General features: G+C 45.5%; 1 protein-coding gene across 7 annotated transcripts in view; it reads left to right on the forward strand.

Annotated features, from left to right (window-relative positions):
* The window catches only part of FGFRL1 (fibroblast growth factor receptor like 1), a 173,945-nt gene that overhangs the window by 20,998 nt on the left and 135,923 nt on the right, over positions 1-17,024 (forward strand). The gene's annotated exons all lie outside the window — the stretch shown is intronic.

The raw sequence follows: 17,024 nt of genomic DNA on the forward strand, positions 1-17,024 counted from the left end.
ACAAACATCCGAGGACAGCCCCACGGTACGTTTTGGCTGCTATCAGCAAAGTAGCTGTGTCTGGGAACTGCACATGCAGGCTAATTGCTCCTAAGTGTGTAATATTATATGTATTTGAGGGAAGGGGTGGTATTCCTCCCCCTTGGTGATCAATTCATATCCCAGAGTGAAAAGGATTAATAGCCCTTAGGGCTTTCTCATCACCATGCAGGGAATTATCATCCCAGGCAGGAGGGGCTCAAAGGTCAAACCTGAAAACTTGTGCGGTGTTTTCTTTGCGAAGCATGAACAGGATGTACAATAAATCAGTAAATCAGGTTCAGGCAGTTCTGTTTGCCGAAAACAACATAATTTCACAGTGACCCTGAAAACATTACTTTTTTTTTTTTTTTTTTTTAAAAGCATCCTAGGACAGAGATTGTAGCTGGATCTGGGTGGAGGAGTTGTGGGTGGTGGATCAGGAGCTGGAAGCAAAACTTTCCTCTCCAAGCTAGTGCTGCAAATCCTGCCCTTGCTGACAAGGCTGGTGACGCACACAGAGAACTTTGTGGCCTTCCCTACAGATAGATATAGGGTCAATACTACAGCTCCTGCTTCGTGTAAACCAGAAAAGAGGGGCACGATGGCCTGAAGCCCTACTGCTGTGGAAAGGAACATCAAATCACGGTAGCAATTGGAAAAGCCACCAAGAAAAAGTGCTCCGTGCAGAGCCCCAATGATCCCTCTGACAGTGTGAAGGAGATAAGCTTGTCTGGCGCTAGACAGCAGAGCAAGATTTATTTGGCCCAATCTGTTTACCTGCATGAGTTTGAGATGCATCATGCACCTTTTTCTCCTGTAAAGGGAGGTCAGGGACCCCTCAGGTGCCTGCATTGTGTGTGACTGAAGTTAGAGGTGAAGGAGTCCTGATGGGGTCTAGTTTTGAACACGTCCAGGTGTAAATCAAGAATGGCTTCTTTCAAGTGGAAAAGGAAAGGCTAATTTAAAGCCAATAAATGTAAACTTAACCCTAGGCTTCAGTGAGTGTTAGAATTAGTAATATGTGAGCCAGCCCATATCCTGACACAGGCAAACCTTTTATTTGTGGCATGAAATTCAGCTCATTGCAGAAGGCTCAGGTACCACCTCTCGCTTAGGGGTTTCCATGGGAGGCCAAAGGTTTATAGACATTATGCTGCCTATCTGTCTGCGCACAGAGAAATGTCATGGTAAATGAATCCATTACACAGGATTGTTGATTTAACACCTTTCTTCTACCTCTGGAAGAAGCTTCCTTCCAGGTCTTCAATCTGTGTTATCTTCACTCCCCCAGTGTAACTGGGGATTTGGGGATTAGAGGATGGGAGCCAAAGTCACCACTGCTTTTTTGCATTTTAGGAATGTGGGGGAAGAGGCTGAGGGTGGAAGAGTTCTTGTATGTGCAGTTTATTGGTGTGTCTTTGGTGAAGTTTTACTGCTTTGTTAAAAGATGTTGAGCTGTATGATTTATTAGCACTGCCACGAAGACTGTATTAATGATTATTTCACATTCCATGAGATCTTAGTTGGTCCTGCCCATGGTAAGGTCAAAACGAAGGGCCATTTGACATAGTACTGCTTTACTTACAATAACAACTGATAACGAACCTAGAAAATAAGTAAGTCTCTGACTGCTGGGTGCGTTATCTTGCAGCAGATATCAACACCGCCTTCCAGAGAGAACTGTTGACCCTTTGCTGCATGTTGTCAGATCTCTAAGAAGCGTCCCAGTGAATCCTCATGCATGCACACACTTGAAAGTGCTTTTACTTCCTTAAGGAGCAGCCGTCCCAACATCAGCAGTTATTCCTGGCAGATGCAGTGTCGCTGCAAACCATGCAAGATCCATGGGGTTCGGTTGGGAATGACCACGCCCAGTTGGCATGAAAAATAGGTTGTAAACATTTGTTTTTCTCTTTCAGGGATATCCTCTCATAAAAAGTCAACATGGCCACTTCATGCCTTCTGGAGTGAAGGGTTAAATCCGCAAGCCAGGGCTGGTTAGTCTTATATTCATGCCTAAAGTGGTTCATGGTTGTTTCACTATTTCTGTTGCACATTCTCTGAAAAACCATGGGTGTTTTCTGACTGCAACTTTCACAATGCTGTTTTGCTGCAGCAGCTGAAGCTTTAAGAAAATCAGTTATTGTTACAACTATCTTCGCAATTAAATAAAAACATCTATTGGGCAAATTCCTCCATTTCAGGTGATTGCCATCCAGCATGGCAGGCCAGTTCTCTAAGTCTCTATTTGACTAAGCATATTTGGTTAGGCTAACTTGGAGTGACAGGCTGTCCATGGGTCAGTCTTGCCTTTGCAACATCTGTACTGGTGGAGATAAGACAGCAATTGAATCCTCTTCTAGCTCTCCCCTGCTTCCAAAGCGGATTTTACAATGTTTTGTTTAGTTTTGACAGGCTAATACTGGCCAAGCGGAGACATTCCTTGTCTGTTATTCATGGGGAGAAATGCTTGATTAGGGCTCCTCTTCCTGGAAACATCAGTGGAGCTGATGGCCTGGATCCTCTTCCACAGATAAGATTAAGAACACTGAAATCGGCATGCTTCTGGCAGTGGTTTTGACTGATTTAGGGTGGTAATGACAGAGAGGCAGTTTTTGATGATGATGATCATGTATTTTTCACAAGTTTTCCCATATCATTTGTCAAGCGCCAATCACTGGTGGGTGATGGGGGCAGAGAACCCACTTAATTGAGATGGATTTTCTTCTTTCACGTTGCTTTCGCTGGCAGTGGCTGTACAGGTTGCTGCTGCAAAGAGAATGAGTCACTTATTTGTTTGAAGCCGTGAAGAAAGGTTCTGCATGTTCTCATTGACATTAAACACGAAGCTGTGGTGTTGGTGGTTTCTTTTTCTCTCTCTTTCAGTGTATTTGGTTTTCATATCAGGGAGGTCAGGAATTCATGTTTGCTGCCTTGGAGGAGGAAGGAATCATGTAGTCTTTAGCTCTTTTTGGCTGACCATCCCAAACGGCTGTCATCGAAGCATTGTGGAGCCTGTCAGCTGGGAATATTTTCAGCTGCTGTTCCTGTGGGGAACCTGCCTGACTTTCAGCCTCATGGGTCGATTTTGCTTCACTTACTTTTTTTTTAAGTTACTGACCGGTGCAGCCTGGGAAAGGCATTACAGTTTGAGAGATGGAGAGATCTGTGGGTACCATTAGAGTGGCTGGTATGTCCTGCCTGGTATGGAGTTGGGAGCTCCATCTGCTTAGTCTCTTACGGGGGTACAAATTTGTGATTGATGAAAATCATTCTAGCATCTCTCCGTTTGATTATTGTCCTGCAGGCAAGTGAAGGATAGAGAGAACTACCTGCCATCTGGGAAAGTCTCCTTTTAGTAATCACAAAATTTCCCATTTTTTTGTTAACAAATCCCACTGACTTTACCTGAGTGGGTTTTGCCTCTTTAGGGTTTCTTGCTTAGTCAAATGCTGAAGTTCTTCCCCTAATGTGTAGGACTGGTCCATGAGAAAGCTGCTACTCCGGGTGATGTGACAGACCGCATCCTCCTCTGTTTCACTCCCCACAGGTAAACTTTCTGCAGACAGAGTAGTCTCTTGGTGACATGTATGTGCATATATAAAATAAGATATAAACCTCGGCCAATGTCTTGTAAGCACTTCTGTTGGTTGCTGGTCCTGCTAAGAGCTGGAATGGCAGATTTCACTCTCCAAGGAAAAGTTGTCCCCCAGGAGGAACATCTCCACCTGACAACAGTGGCACCCCATGGTTCCCCCATCATTTTTACTTTTGTTGTATCTGTAATTAAAACAGAAAAACCATCCCATCCTCACCCCCACAGGGAACATATGTGGAACTGACACTCAAACCTAGCTTTTTAAAGCAGAAAATGTGTCTGAAAGTAGATGGAAAGTGATGCAAAAGCTATGTTCCTCAAAGCAAAACACCAACTCATTTTGCCCTCATGGTTCTGGAAGGGATTTTATCTTGTGCAAAATATGTTTCCCCCTTGGCCCCCTCCCTTCACCCGGGGATGTGAGTCTGCTTTTGTTAGGCTGGTGTCGTGGAGCTAAATCCTGGAAACGTAATTTATTCAAAATGTTCCGCACACATGTAAATGGGCAAAACGTATTGACAGCTGAGTTAAAGTATCTCTTTCTTCTGTGTAGCAAGGCACTTTCGCTGACTCTTTCAACCACTGGCTTTGTTCCTCAGGCGAGTGATAAGACCTTAGAGGGGACAAACACGCAGGCAGGGAAAATCCCTCTGGTGTGTGTTGTGTGTCTGCACAGTTGCAAATTTGCGCATGTAGAGCACGGCAGCGTCTCTCCTCACACGTACATCACCATCCACATAGGAAGGTGTACTCATGGCACACAAATCTGGGCAAATGCTTTGTATAAGAACCGCTGCAGCTGCATGCGTAGGCACACTGTGTGCACCGTCCTTTGAAAAGCTCCAAGGGGCTGTATGTCTACCTTCAACTGTGTAAAATAACAGTCCCCGAAAGGGTCTTGGTATTCATGTATTAAATTCCAAGCACACAGCAAATTTAGCTGAACTTTCTGCTGCTTAAGCACTATTCTCTCCTCCTCCATACAAGGCCTTGAATTAGCTAATTAAAATCTAGCGGCGAGAGGGAACAGTCTGCAATGTAGTGAACTCACCAGATTTCTGAGGTCATTGCTGGTACGGAGTTCCTTCACTCTGTCCCATGAAAAGATTTTTAAGTATTCATTGGAAATCTCCCATGGATTTAACTTCTTCCTTTGTTTTGCTTTGCAGTAAAAGCTTGATTGAAAGTGGCTGTGGCAGCGGTAATGCCTGGCTGAGTTTGGAGAAAACAAGCTCTAGACCCATTTAGACGTTTCATTTGAAAGCAGCTTCCATTATCTCCTATTAGGGGCTGTGGTTAGTAAGTAGCAGGCTGAATGCATGTGTGTTCATCCATTATGACTTCTTCATCAATTTTATTTTTTATAATCACTACTTTTCAGGAAGAGGTGAGATTATTTTTTTTTTATATGGGTAATTAATGTCTGATAACCTGCATACAGTTTTATAGGGATAAACTTTGATGGAGGATCCTACCAGCATTAAGCCAGTTGATTCCAGAGTTAAAATACAATTTATTCTACTCTATCCATCCATCTTTTAGAATTTCTTCAGCATCTCATGAAAGAAAACTGAAGAAAATTCTGGATTTTTGCCCTTCTTACATTTTTGGGGGGAGGTAAAGCTTTAAAAAGTAGAATTACATGCAAGGATTGAAGTTATCAATTAATGCAAACTGATCAAATATACCTCATGTTTTATTAAATCCTTGTTTTCTGAGCCTCATCACAGAAGAAACTTCAAGGAGAAAAGTGATTCTTACTGGACCCTGGCAGCGCAGCCTCACTGCCTTCAGTGGTAGTGGATGAAGATTTTGAGTTCAGCTCAGTAAAACTGGAGCAGATCAATACATGAAATCCAGGGCTGATTTACCTAAGGACGTGGCTGGAAATGTTTTGTCTTAATCCCAGGTAGGGCACATGGAGTCAGTACTTGGTTCTGCAGCGTATCTCAAGCAGGGAATTGCACGAGGGATGTTCTGCCTTAGCAGCTCTTGCTTGGAGCATACTCTCTGCTTTGGGACAAAGAACTATTTGTCAGCAGAGGCTGTTTCATATAAAAATCGTATTTTTGGGTGAGTTTCATTTTGGAGGCCCTCCTCTCCCCTGCTGCTGGCTGCCTGCTGCCTTCTCACACTTCTCTGGCTGCTCTGGGCCAATCAGACGCACAACAGTGCTGAAAACTAACACAGCAAAACATTTTCTGCTGGATTAATGACTTGAATCTTCCTTCTTAGCACATCATTACCTAAAGAGTGACCACACCGAGGAGGAAAGAGTCAGTTTGATATTTGCTTTAGCATTAGTTCGAATTTAGATCTCTCCCAGTTCATAGCTGAATCAATCGACCCCCTTGTAGGGGTTGTCTGGTTTAATCTCTGCAATTTAAGCCTAAATTTGGAAGAGCTCAGGTTTAGGTCTTTGTGTTCTTCTTGGAAATGAGAGGTCTGACTCTGTGGTGCCATATGCTTGCTGATTTTGTTGGGCTAATGATAATGAAATGCACCTCAGAATGATAGGAGGACTGCTCCTAAAAATACCCCTTTTTGTGAGGGTTTTCTCTGGGAAGACTGTGCTGGGAAAATAGCTATGCTAGAAGTAAACCGAAGTGTGGAGGGAAATGTAGTAGGGCTGCACTCCACTGCCGGAGTCTGTCTGAAGCAGTGGGAAGAAGGTGAATCCTATGAACCCCAAGGCCATTTCAGTCCATTGTTGTAGGTTCTCCTCATGGTTCATCCTTGCCTCAGCCAAAGAAGGTGGAATCAGGACCATGTTGTGCCTTGTACACCACTCACACAAAGTTTCCTCCAGTTGGAGGCTATCTTTGAATTATTTAAGGATTTCAGTGTGCTGGACGAAGCAGCAAGAAGGGTCAACAGGCAGGATGGACCTCCAGACTCTCTGGGATGGATGCTAGTCCTACCCCATGACAGGCAAGAAGGTGATTGACTTTTGTCCTATGAGTCTGTCTTTCGGACACTTTCAAGAGTGAAACTTCTGGGCTGACCAAGCAATGTGCCCTGAGGATTACTTTTAATATAGCCAAAACCAAATTACTCAGCGAAGCCTCATTTTCAGGGGTGTGTTGGTGCTGTCAGGCTCGGACAGGGCCTCCCTGAGGCTGCACTGACTTCTGGCAGCTTTATGAGTGCAGCCGTGAAATTAACCGTTTAACCATGTAATGACATTTTATTTTATTTAATCTTCCAAAAATGCTATTTATGCAAGAGCATTAGGAGTGCTGGGGTTTCTAATGCAGCATTTCTTTGGCTTATTTCCTGCCCAGCTGTTGTCCTCTCCAGCCTCTTGTCCCCTGGACAAGCAGTGATGTGGTCTACAGCTGGGCAGAGGTCACCTGCAGCTCTGCAGTGACCACCTCAGCCCACTCGGCTCCCCAGGGAGCTGGGGCTAACCATAGCCACTGACTGGCCTCTTCTGGCTTATCCAGCTGCTGTCAGACCATCAGGAGCTTTATCTCTGGACCTGGTGTCTGAGGAGGCTGTCATGGGGCAGGAGCACTTACTGGAAAATGATTTATACTAATTAGGTGGCTTGAAGGTTTCTTGTGGAACAGTAGGAGGAAAGACACAGAGGTCAGTTGTCTTTATTCTCCAAAAAGCCATCATCACCTGATAAAGATTCAACTGCTTTAGGTTTTGAAGAGGATATTTCATGCTGCTTCAGCCAAAGCGGAGAGTAAAGACTTCAATCTTGTGACCTTTGTTCTCTAAAGAGTGTGTCAAGTTTTGGCTGTGCTGCTGGCCTTGACTTTTAATTGTTGAAGAGGATGTGAGATCAGCCCCAAGCTTTTGTGCTGCAGCTTACCCGGTGAGAGAGGGGAAATGCTGTGCTTCTCTGCACACCTCTGCCACAATTTAATTTGAAAAAAACATAACAAGCTCCCCCTCTCCCCCAGTGACCTACATCTTAACAGCAAAAATTAAAACACAATAAGAAAAAGATGACTATTAGGAATGGAAAACCTGATGATATCAGTAGCTGTGTTCTCATGCAGATTGTCACACCATGATGTTATAGGGGATTGCCCTTAATTTGGCTGGGTTTTTGCATAAATTTCGTCCCCATATGATGGACTTAAACCCCACTGGCTTCCTCAGTTGATGGCATGTGCTTGTGAGGCTCCAGAGTATGGCCTGACAAGGCTTCCTAATTCCCCATCATATCTTAGAACCAGTTCTTACTCTGTTGTGATCCAGCCGAAGATGATGCGTCAGGTTCTGCAGAGGGAGGACGCAGCAGGGTGGGTTTGTGAACAGCTGGCATGACTGTCCCTGGCAGGAGTTGGGGAAAAGGATCTTGATCTGTGAATAAGTCAATACTGAGCTCTGTGAGGGTTTTTTCTACATGTTGCCTGCCCATCATGTGTTGCTCTGATGGGGGAAAAGAGACTTGTGGTGGTTTGCGATCTCCTTTAGAAGCATGTCTATAGAGTTGCCCTGTGCACCACATAAAGCCATCCACTGTTGCTCCACACCCCTTAAGAGCGTCATCCTCTGTTTACCTGGCATCCTCCTCTTGTCCCCTGCGCTGGTGTTTGCAAGGAAGTTCTTGGAACCCATGCTCTGTTATCTTTTCTAGACAGCACAAATGATTTATAGCCCTTCTTTGCCTCTTTAGCCCTTCTACTTGACATATAAGTCAAGTATAAAGCATGACTCAAAATTTCTGTGCTTCTTTGCATGAAAGAGTCAAGCCCAGGAGGTGCTTTCTCCTTTTTCCCCCAGCACGGTGACCCTCTTAGTCTTGGTGATGGGCAGTCATTTTTTGGCTGACCTCGCCAAGGATAGTCCCTGAAGCATTGACTAGTTACTATCTTGGTTTCAGGGTTGCTGAGATATGTACTGCAGGGAACAGCACTCAGGAACTACCTTTTTTCTTGACAAATGTCTCCTTACAGCCTTGCTGCTCTTGTAGGTTATATGATTTCCAAGCTGGCCTGGAGCCTAGAAGTGAACTCATAGGCCTCAAGGAGCAATAAGTGCTACAATATTTTAGCGAGCCCAGCCAAACTCGGTGTGTGTGTGTGTGTGCGCGCGCGTGCATGTGTATGAAAACACCTTCCAGTAGACCAGCTATCTGGAACGATAACCCACTTGGCCCAGCTTCATTCAATAGCGATATCAGCTGCAATTCTCTGGTCCCATCATAAAACCAAATGCAAACAAAGGTATTTCCTCATGAAAATAGGCTGAAACTGCACAAATGTCACTTGTAGTTATGTGTGAGTAGAACAAGTCTGTCTCAAACTTAGCTTTGTGTGACAAGCAAAGGAACTCCTGGGAAAGCTGAGGTCTGAGCTGGGACCTTTGCATAAGCAAGGTGTGTCCCAGGTAATCAGTACGCCTCTGAAGTCAGCTCCCCTCATTCTTCTTCCAGCTGCTGTCATCTTTGCAAGGGTTATGGCAAGGGGATTTGAAGACAGTGAATATGCTTGTGATGGATTTGGAGATTCTCTAAGCAAAGCCTCTAAACTATGGGTTGGGAACAGAGTCTGTTATTTTATAGTTGCATTGTTCGCTCCTATAATTGGCTCTAGAGATGCTTGGCTAGCTCCTCTGAGAAACTAAGGAACTTGTAAAGGTGTTGAATGATTCAAGTATGAGCTGAAAGGACCTGTGGGTGCTTCAAAAGCCCATTAGAAGTGAAAAGCCTGTCTTATGGTAGCAAGGCAGTTTTGTGTCTGGCTAAAGCCCAAGAATGAGGCAGGAGAGAGAGAGAGGCAAGTTTATGCATTTGCATTTTTCAAATGTCTCTTAGAGTGTCAGATCATAGGGTTGATGAAGGCTTTGATTTGGGGTCATCCTTATTTTACAGTGTCTTCACTCATTGCACAATTGCTGTCTGAAGAGCCTGTCACACGGAGTCTTTGCAGAGAGTATGCTAGGATATGGGCTAGAGGACCTGGAGTGGGAATCGTCTGACCTGTTTCAAGTGCTTGCATTATCATGAGATGAACATTCTGCACCTGTGGTACAGGGAGCTGAAGAGAACTTGCTTGAATGTAGGCAGCTACATTGTGAAAATTTAGGCTATTATTTGCTTTCCCAAACACAGATAAGTGGCAATTGACAGATCTTACCCAAGGCTCTGTTACCCTGCAAAAGTATAAGCATCCCATGGGTTCAGTGTCCTATCTGCCAACTCCACAGAGAGGAGATGAGGCACCTTGCACTGCCCGGGGAGTCCTGTGTTTGGAGTGACTCAAGGCCCTAAAGCCAGGAGAGCAGTCTTTCATCCCTGCACCAATTCATGACTCTGCTGCTGGTTTATCCTGGTATGGTGGCAATTCCCTTAATAATTATTGTGGGCCTTAGAATATTTCCTTCTTTTATGACCATTTGATGAACCAAAGAAATGGGATTAGATAAAAATCCCCAATTTTGTACTTTTAAGTATTTTTTAAGTCCTAGAGTAAGATTTTTCTCCATAAAAGCTTTGTAAACTTGCGAGATTACATTCACCAACACCAAAGTCTGGCAGACAAGAAGACAGTTTGGGAAAAACCATTCAGTTAAAACTGAGTTTTGGACTGATGTCAATTAGCAGTACTCAGCTGTGGCTTCAGTGTCCTGCATCTATAGCCATCATCCTTGATTTTCATGGGCATTGCGGTAGAGCAGGGCACCACTCTCCTCTGGGCATCTCCTGCAGAGCTCTCAGAAGCAGAAGTAATTTCTGAAACCTTTGAGCACAATGTCTCCGAGACTCTGATTTCTACTCATCTCCTCAATGTAATACATTTGAAAAATACAGTGAAAAGGCTGGAAAATGTTGTTAAATAGACCTCCAGAATTTCCCATTTCTCAGGTCCAGCCCGTCCTGACAAGCCCTTGAGCTGTCTTTACTTTTCTCTCCCAGCTTCCTGACAGAGGGTGCACACCACTTCCCAGAGAGACTTCTGCCAGTGTGAGGAAAGGAGACAGCGTTGCTTTGCTCAGAGTTGTCCTTGTGCTTTTTCCTCCCTCTTGTTACTGAGATAAAGAGTCCGTGAAAGACTGTGCAAAGCACCATGTCGGTTTAATCACTGGAAGAGGGAGAAACTAGATATGCCCTGTTAATGCAGTCACAGTCCAAGCATGAAATTAAGTGGAGGTGGGGGTGGATGCGACAGGGAGAAATGCTGTCCATCTCTCGGGCACGTAGCTGAGAGTTTACAGAAAGTGGGGATTGAGTGAGTGCCCTTGCAGAAAGCCTCTTGGAGCCTGGCAGACCAGGGCTGCTGTGTTTTGCAATTATTGCACATAATAACCCAAAGTGGGTCACGCTGCAGTTTTGTGTGACGGTATTAAATGGCACTTTGGGAGAGTGTGCGTGCCGGTTACAGCTGGTGAGGAATCCCATCGCTTTAAAAGAGGTGAAAAAGAAGAAGTGAGAACGAAAAGATTTTCTTTGTGCCTTGAGGGATGTGAGGATAGTATTTTCCCTGTCGCCCCAGAGATCAGTGGAGAGTTACACTCACTCAATCCAAACATCAGAGCCGGAGGCTGTATGTTGACACGAGATTTAATGCAACCTGTCTGCTTCAATGCTCCTTGAAACCATGGGGCCGTGTGGTGGTGAATACTTCCCAGTCCGAATTACTGTGAAGCGGTGCTGTGCGCTGCCAAATGGTTTCTGTCCTTCAGCCCACAGCTGGCAGTGTGATTGTGTCTGACACTGGTACTTGGAGCCTGTGCAAGCTGGTACCGCTGCTCAGAGATGTGGTCCCACCTCCTGCTGCCCCTGAGCTCCTTCCAGCCCTGCTCTGCCTCTCCTTTAGTGCTGCTATAAGCAGTTGTAATAAACTGACCTGACTTACAACCATCTGCAGTCACAGCAGTGATTTAGGCCAACGTAAGCTGTGCAACTACAGCCCTGTTCTCCTCTCGTGGTTATCTGACATGGATGCAGGATGAGGCTGGATGACTTGAAAGCGGTCTGGGAGCTCAACTCTTTCATACAAAGCACTGATACACTAATGCATCCCTCTTTGCCTGCTCTGGGGGGAATTCGCCAAGAAGTTGATACAGGTTGAGGTTTCGCTACCTGTCCTGCAGACCCTCCCACATAGATGGCTAGAAAGATCCACGGTACTGTTGTGGTCCTCTTCTCTTGGGGCTATGATGCACATGAGCCATGGGATTTTCTGTTGGTGTTGCCTGTTAAAATAAATTGTCTTTTCAGCTGTGGAAGTAAAAGGAAAAATTACTCAGAGGAGAATGTGATTCAGGACCTCTCTTGCAACTGGAGGAGAAACCTGTTTTGAGATACTAATTTTGCCATCAAGTCTGACTTTTTTGCATTTTCTGCAGTGATTTCAATGTGCTCGTTAAGCTTAAAAATTGAAAATTATGTAAATTTAATTGCTTCTGACAATGTTCAACTTTTACTAGATGTTATAGATATGACAATTTTTTCTGATATAACAAATTCATGGGGAACCTGCAAACAAGGCTGTTGCAATGATCCACCATGCTGCCCCAATCTCTGCTGTTTAATTATCCTTTCTGTGTTTGCATACTGAGAGCAGCACTTGCCACCTCTTTCAGAATGAATAAACTAAGCAGAATGCTTTTATTCGCATCTCCTTTTTGCCTTAAAGGGAAGAAAGATTTCAGTAGCCTCAGCCTACCCTCTGAGCTCTCTGCATGCTACCTTATCCAGGCAGCAGTCCTGCTGTTATTCCTGAGTATTGCACGTTGTAGTGGATGGGTCTTAAAATGCTTCATAGGGGCAGTTGGCACTTGTCTCTGCTTTACAAATCCAAGGCACAAGGAAGAGCTTTCACTAAATCAAACAGCAAGGAAAAGAGAATATGACCCACCTGAAAGTCAGTGGCAGTGTTGTAGGCTGGTGTTAGGTCACTCCAGCTCAATCTAGTGCTGTCTGCTCTCCCTCCCGTGGCTCTTCACGGAGGGCTGGAGGTGCTAGTTATTGAAATATGTAGAAAGAACTGAATTTGGCCTCGCTTATTTTGTGTGTACAGCCTACAGGGCACAAAACTAAGTGTGTAGATTTGCAGATATACAGCCAGATCCCCAAAACAGGACCACGGCCAAATGAAATTTCAGAGAGAAATAAAGACAAGGAAGCTTTGGTGAAAGGGTTTTCTCCCATACGCTGGAGAATTTGGTGTTCTCACTGCTGCTGCTGTAGCTGTGTGGTAACCACATTGGGGAAATAATGTCAGGGCTCTGTTGTTTCTTATTCTTAGTTATTTTTGTTAGTTCTCTGAGAGCTTCAGTTCAGCCCTGGTCGAAGGACCTTTCTGTAAACTATAGGAAACCATATGTCTGCAGCATTTGTTCTGACTTTATCAAATACACTCTCTGCTTCCCTGTCTCTAGCTTGCAGCCGGACAGGTTGGAAAGTGTTGTAAAGCAGCATATGTTGCCTTTGGATGTAGTCCTTGCTGCTGCTTTTCCCATTTTGGCATGCCGTGTCCCAGCGGCCATACGGCAGGTCAGTGCCTGGCACAGGGGCAACTGAAGCAATGCACAGATCCTTGCTGTTCATCCAGAACGGGGATCCCTGCCATCCTCCAGCCTGATTTGCCAAATTCCCCACTGTTTCCTCTGCCCAGAGCCTTTGCATGCGTATAGTGGTGAGCTATGGGGCTGTGCAGAGCGGTCTCCCTGCCAGACACTGGGGTGTCCTGCCAGCTGCCCTGCTCCTTGGGCTGACAAAAGCTCGGGCTGCTGTGGGAGGAAGCATGTGCAGCTCCCACGGGGAAAAGGAGAGCAAGTACTTTGTATAACTTGACAGGAAGGCCTCTGCTTGACAAAAGAGTGCTGCTGACAGGCTCCAAAAAGCAGCCTGGGGCTTATATTTCCGGAGCCAGCAAGACATCGTGAGCCTTAGTGTGGAAGGGTTAAATAGATGGGAGTGAGAGTAGGATCTTTGGGAGTTTGCAAACCTTGGCAGGTAGGTTAACAACCTGTGCATGGCACTTTCTTCCCAAACGTGAGTTTTCCATCCATCCCTTCCAGCCTCTGGTTTCTGTGCAGCAGCTGGGGCATCAGGGATGCCGGCAGCTTGGGAAGCGCTTGCCAGATTTTTCACTTCCCCCTCTGCTCCCCCTCCCTGAGGCTTGCACAGCAGTGAAGTAATCTGTGACATTCAGACAGCGGGAAGGGGAAGCCGCTGCAAAATAAAATAACAGCATCAGGAAGCGGCACTGCGCTCTTTCCCGCTCCCAGCTGGGAAATGACAACACTTCATTCAGCTGCTCAAAGCCTGTCGCCGGTTCAGCCCTTGCCGAGCAGGGCTGGCTAATAGCTTCCCCGGCTGTCCCCGCTCAGCGCTGCATGCCCAGTGGGCTCAGGGGTACTGGGAAGATGAGACAGGCGAGATGCCAGCAAAGAATCACTTTAACAGCAGGAGCCGCACAGTAACACCTGGCAAAACAGTTGCTTGGGTTTATAGCTTCTGTGAACGCGCCGGAGGGTGTTTCTTTTGCTTTTTAATTCCTCCTAGTTACATTTTATAGGAAAGATGGAGCTCCCTGCTTTTTTTTTTTTTTTTTACGGTGGGTGTTACTTTTACAAATGTGTTGCAACCCAACATTTCACAGCCCAAATCCAGTGTGTAATGCGTCAAAGCGAGACCACCAGAGGCAAGCTGACTGCTTGGACAGGTGCTGTGTGCGTTCAGAGAGAGGGTTTTCTCGCCTTCCCTCCTTTCCCATTTCAAATCAACCTCTGGGTGCAATACACTGCCTCGCTAGACAGGTGTGTGAGTGCAGGAAGCTGGTTCTGCATTTTATCCGTTGTCTCTTTTCGAAGTGCATGAAAGTGCAGGGAAATCAGTGAGCCTTCTGTAATCTGCCCAAACCAACAGCCAACAACCAGTCAAACCATAGCTCCCAGGCAAAGGATGCAGGTTGTTCCTAGGGTAATATGAACTTAAAAGAAGAGACAGTTTTGTAGATGCTCAGGTTTGTTAGCACCAATCTGACAGTGTGAGAAGGATGTGAAAGGGAGTGTGAGAAAGTGAGGGTATCATCTAACTGCAGGCATCTAATTTGGGTATCTAAGTGAGGACTCTGAGTGGTGTCTACTCCGTCTATTAGCTACACGGGAGGGTAAAGATAGGCAGTGTAAATAGCTTCAGACATTTGAGCTTACAGGACAGCCTCTGGAGGGAAACAGTGAAAATGCCATTGCTTTAATGGTCAGAACTGGGCTGGACAGTGCACCAGTGGAGATGTCACGTGCTGATGAAATGCAAGGGCTTATAGCAGAGGGTCTCCTCTGTCATTACCCTGTGCTGCTAATCTAAACCAGAAGTGTTTCCCTGCCTTCCCTAACATTCTTCAAAAATAACCTAAATTTTCTCTTCTCTAGTGCTCCTTCCCTTTCTAAAACATTAGGGGGAAGAAAAGTCAACCTGGCACATCAGAACCGATGAACAGGGGCTGATGGCATTGGCCAAGCACCTTAACATCGACAGCAAGATCCACAGACTTTAAATCCACAGAAGCAGAATATATTCTTTGATTATGTACGACTGGAATGTAAAAATAAGCGAGGCAAAGCCTCCCTTGTTAACTGGAGTTGGAAACCACAGATCTGCTGTGGATTTAATGTCTGTTCTCCTCATCTGAATCTGAAGGGACACAAAGGAGTCAGTGCCTGGTGATGGGCTTGAGGCTCCCAAAGGCTTTCTGTCTACTGTTAGGGATGCCCACAGCTTCAGCTCTGGTGGGCCTGTCTGTGGCTGTCCACAAGCCCTCTGTAATCTTGCGGTTCCTTTCTAACATCAGCCCCTAAAAACTGCTTTCAGACATTACAAAGCAGAAATGGTTTCAAATAAATGCATGAGTTGCATGCGGGTCTGTGCTGCCTGGGGTGGGCGACCTCACTGCTGCCCTCCAAACCAGCCACCTCCAAACCCTGCGCCAGCCTGGGCTGAAGCTGGTGCAGCTTACTTATGGTCCTTGTGCTGCTGGGTGGGCACTGGTGGCACGTGGAGGGTGCCACGTGAGTGGTTATTCTGGGGACTGCTCTTGGAGGATGTTGTGGATGAGGTTGCTGATAGACAGGGGTGTTTAAAAAAGGTGGTTGCTTGATTGGCAACAAAATATTGTCCACCAAGGACTCATCAAGATGGCTTTTTAGCCCAGGATGCAGCTTGTCTTCTAGGGATCCTAGACGAGATTTTCCATGGACTTCATCCATGCGTTTTGTGGGATTAAAATGCATTGCTATTAGTTGTGTGTTTTGGTTTTTTTTTCTTTTTTTTTTTTTCTTTTTTTTTTTCATAGCAGCTACACTTCTTAGCAGGCACCAACAGCTTAGGAATTTCCAGGTAACAAAGTTGGTGTAGCCCCACAGGTTGCCCCTCCAGCTTCCAGTCTCTCTTTGCATGCTATGACTTGATAGCATTACCTGAAAGGTGATGTCATCTCATCACTGTGCTGTCATCACTGGACTTGTGGAAAGGAGTGTAACTCCAGGGTGCAGCATAGCCATGTAAAATACCAAGCAGGTTCCCACAGCTTACTGGGAATTTTAATGCGCTGTAATTGAGGCACTTCTCATCCACTGGCTGTGGGGATTGTCACTTCTGCCCTTCAGATGGTTACAGTCTGAGTGGTTACCCATCTGCGTGGAGCTGCCTTGTGCTCTCAGAAGAATGACATAAATGTCTGACCATGTTCCTCTGGGTTTTTTTTTAGTTATTTTTGAATGTTAAAGCCCATTTGTGTTTTGTGCCTGTTTTTATCATCCAGGCTCCACCAATGTAAATCCTTTTGCAATTGTTTATGTTAATTCTCTCACTGGCTATTTCTTTTCCTCTGCTCCTCCCCAGTCTCCTCAGGCTTCTCATGCGGCAGTGCAGCTAAATCTCGAGACTGGTCTTTTCACCTGCATCCCAAATCCACACAAAGTGTTTGCCATTTTATTTCGCTAGGTGAACTAAGCAAGCAAAGGTATCAAATGATGGCACCATCTACTGATGGTGCTGTTTGGTCCTGTTTTAGCAAAGAAAGCAAAAATGCAGCTGTGAGCTGTAAAGAAATGGCCCCTGACACGTACATCTGGACCAGCGGTGCCCCAGAGCCATATTTCCCTGTACAATGAGTCTGATTTTAAAGTGTTTGCTCACTTACGGTTATGTAAACCTGCGTGAAGGTGGTATGACCTGCCCTTGGGGCGATTCCTGCCTCTGCAATCAGCCTCCTGTGGGGCCCTGGGCAATTTATTTCGTAGCTCTGTTCATCTTCCTGCTTTATGCCCAATTGCTCCTTATGGATGCGTTCTCTCATTGTACGTTTGCACTATACCTTGTTCAGTCAGGGCTGTGATCGTGACAGGAACCTTGGGGTAACTGCCGTAATAATCATGATGTAAAACCCTGCTGTGTTGATGTGACAGGGCTTCAACCCACTTTGCATCACTATAA

This window comes from Cuculus canorus, chromosome 4 (genome assembly GCF_017976375.1).
Source record: "Cuculus canorus isolate bCucCan1 chromosome 4, bCucCan1.pri, whole genome shotgun sequence".
NCBI lineage: Eukaryota > Metazoa > Chordata > Aves > Cuculiformes > Cuculidae > Cuculus > Cuculus canorus.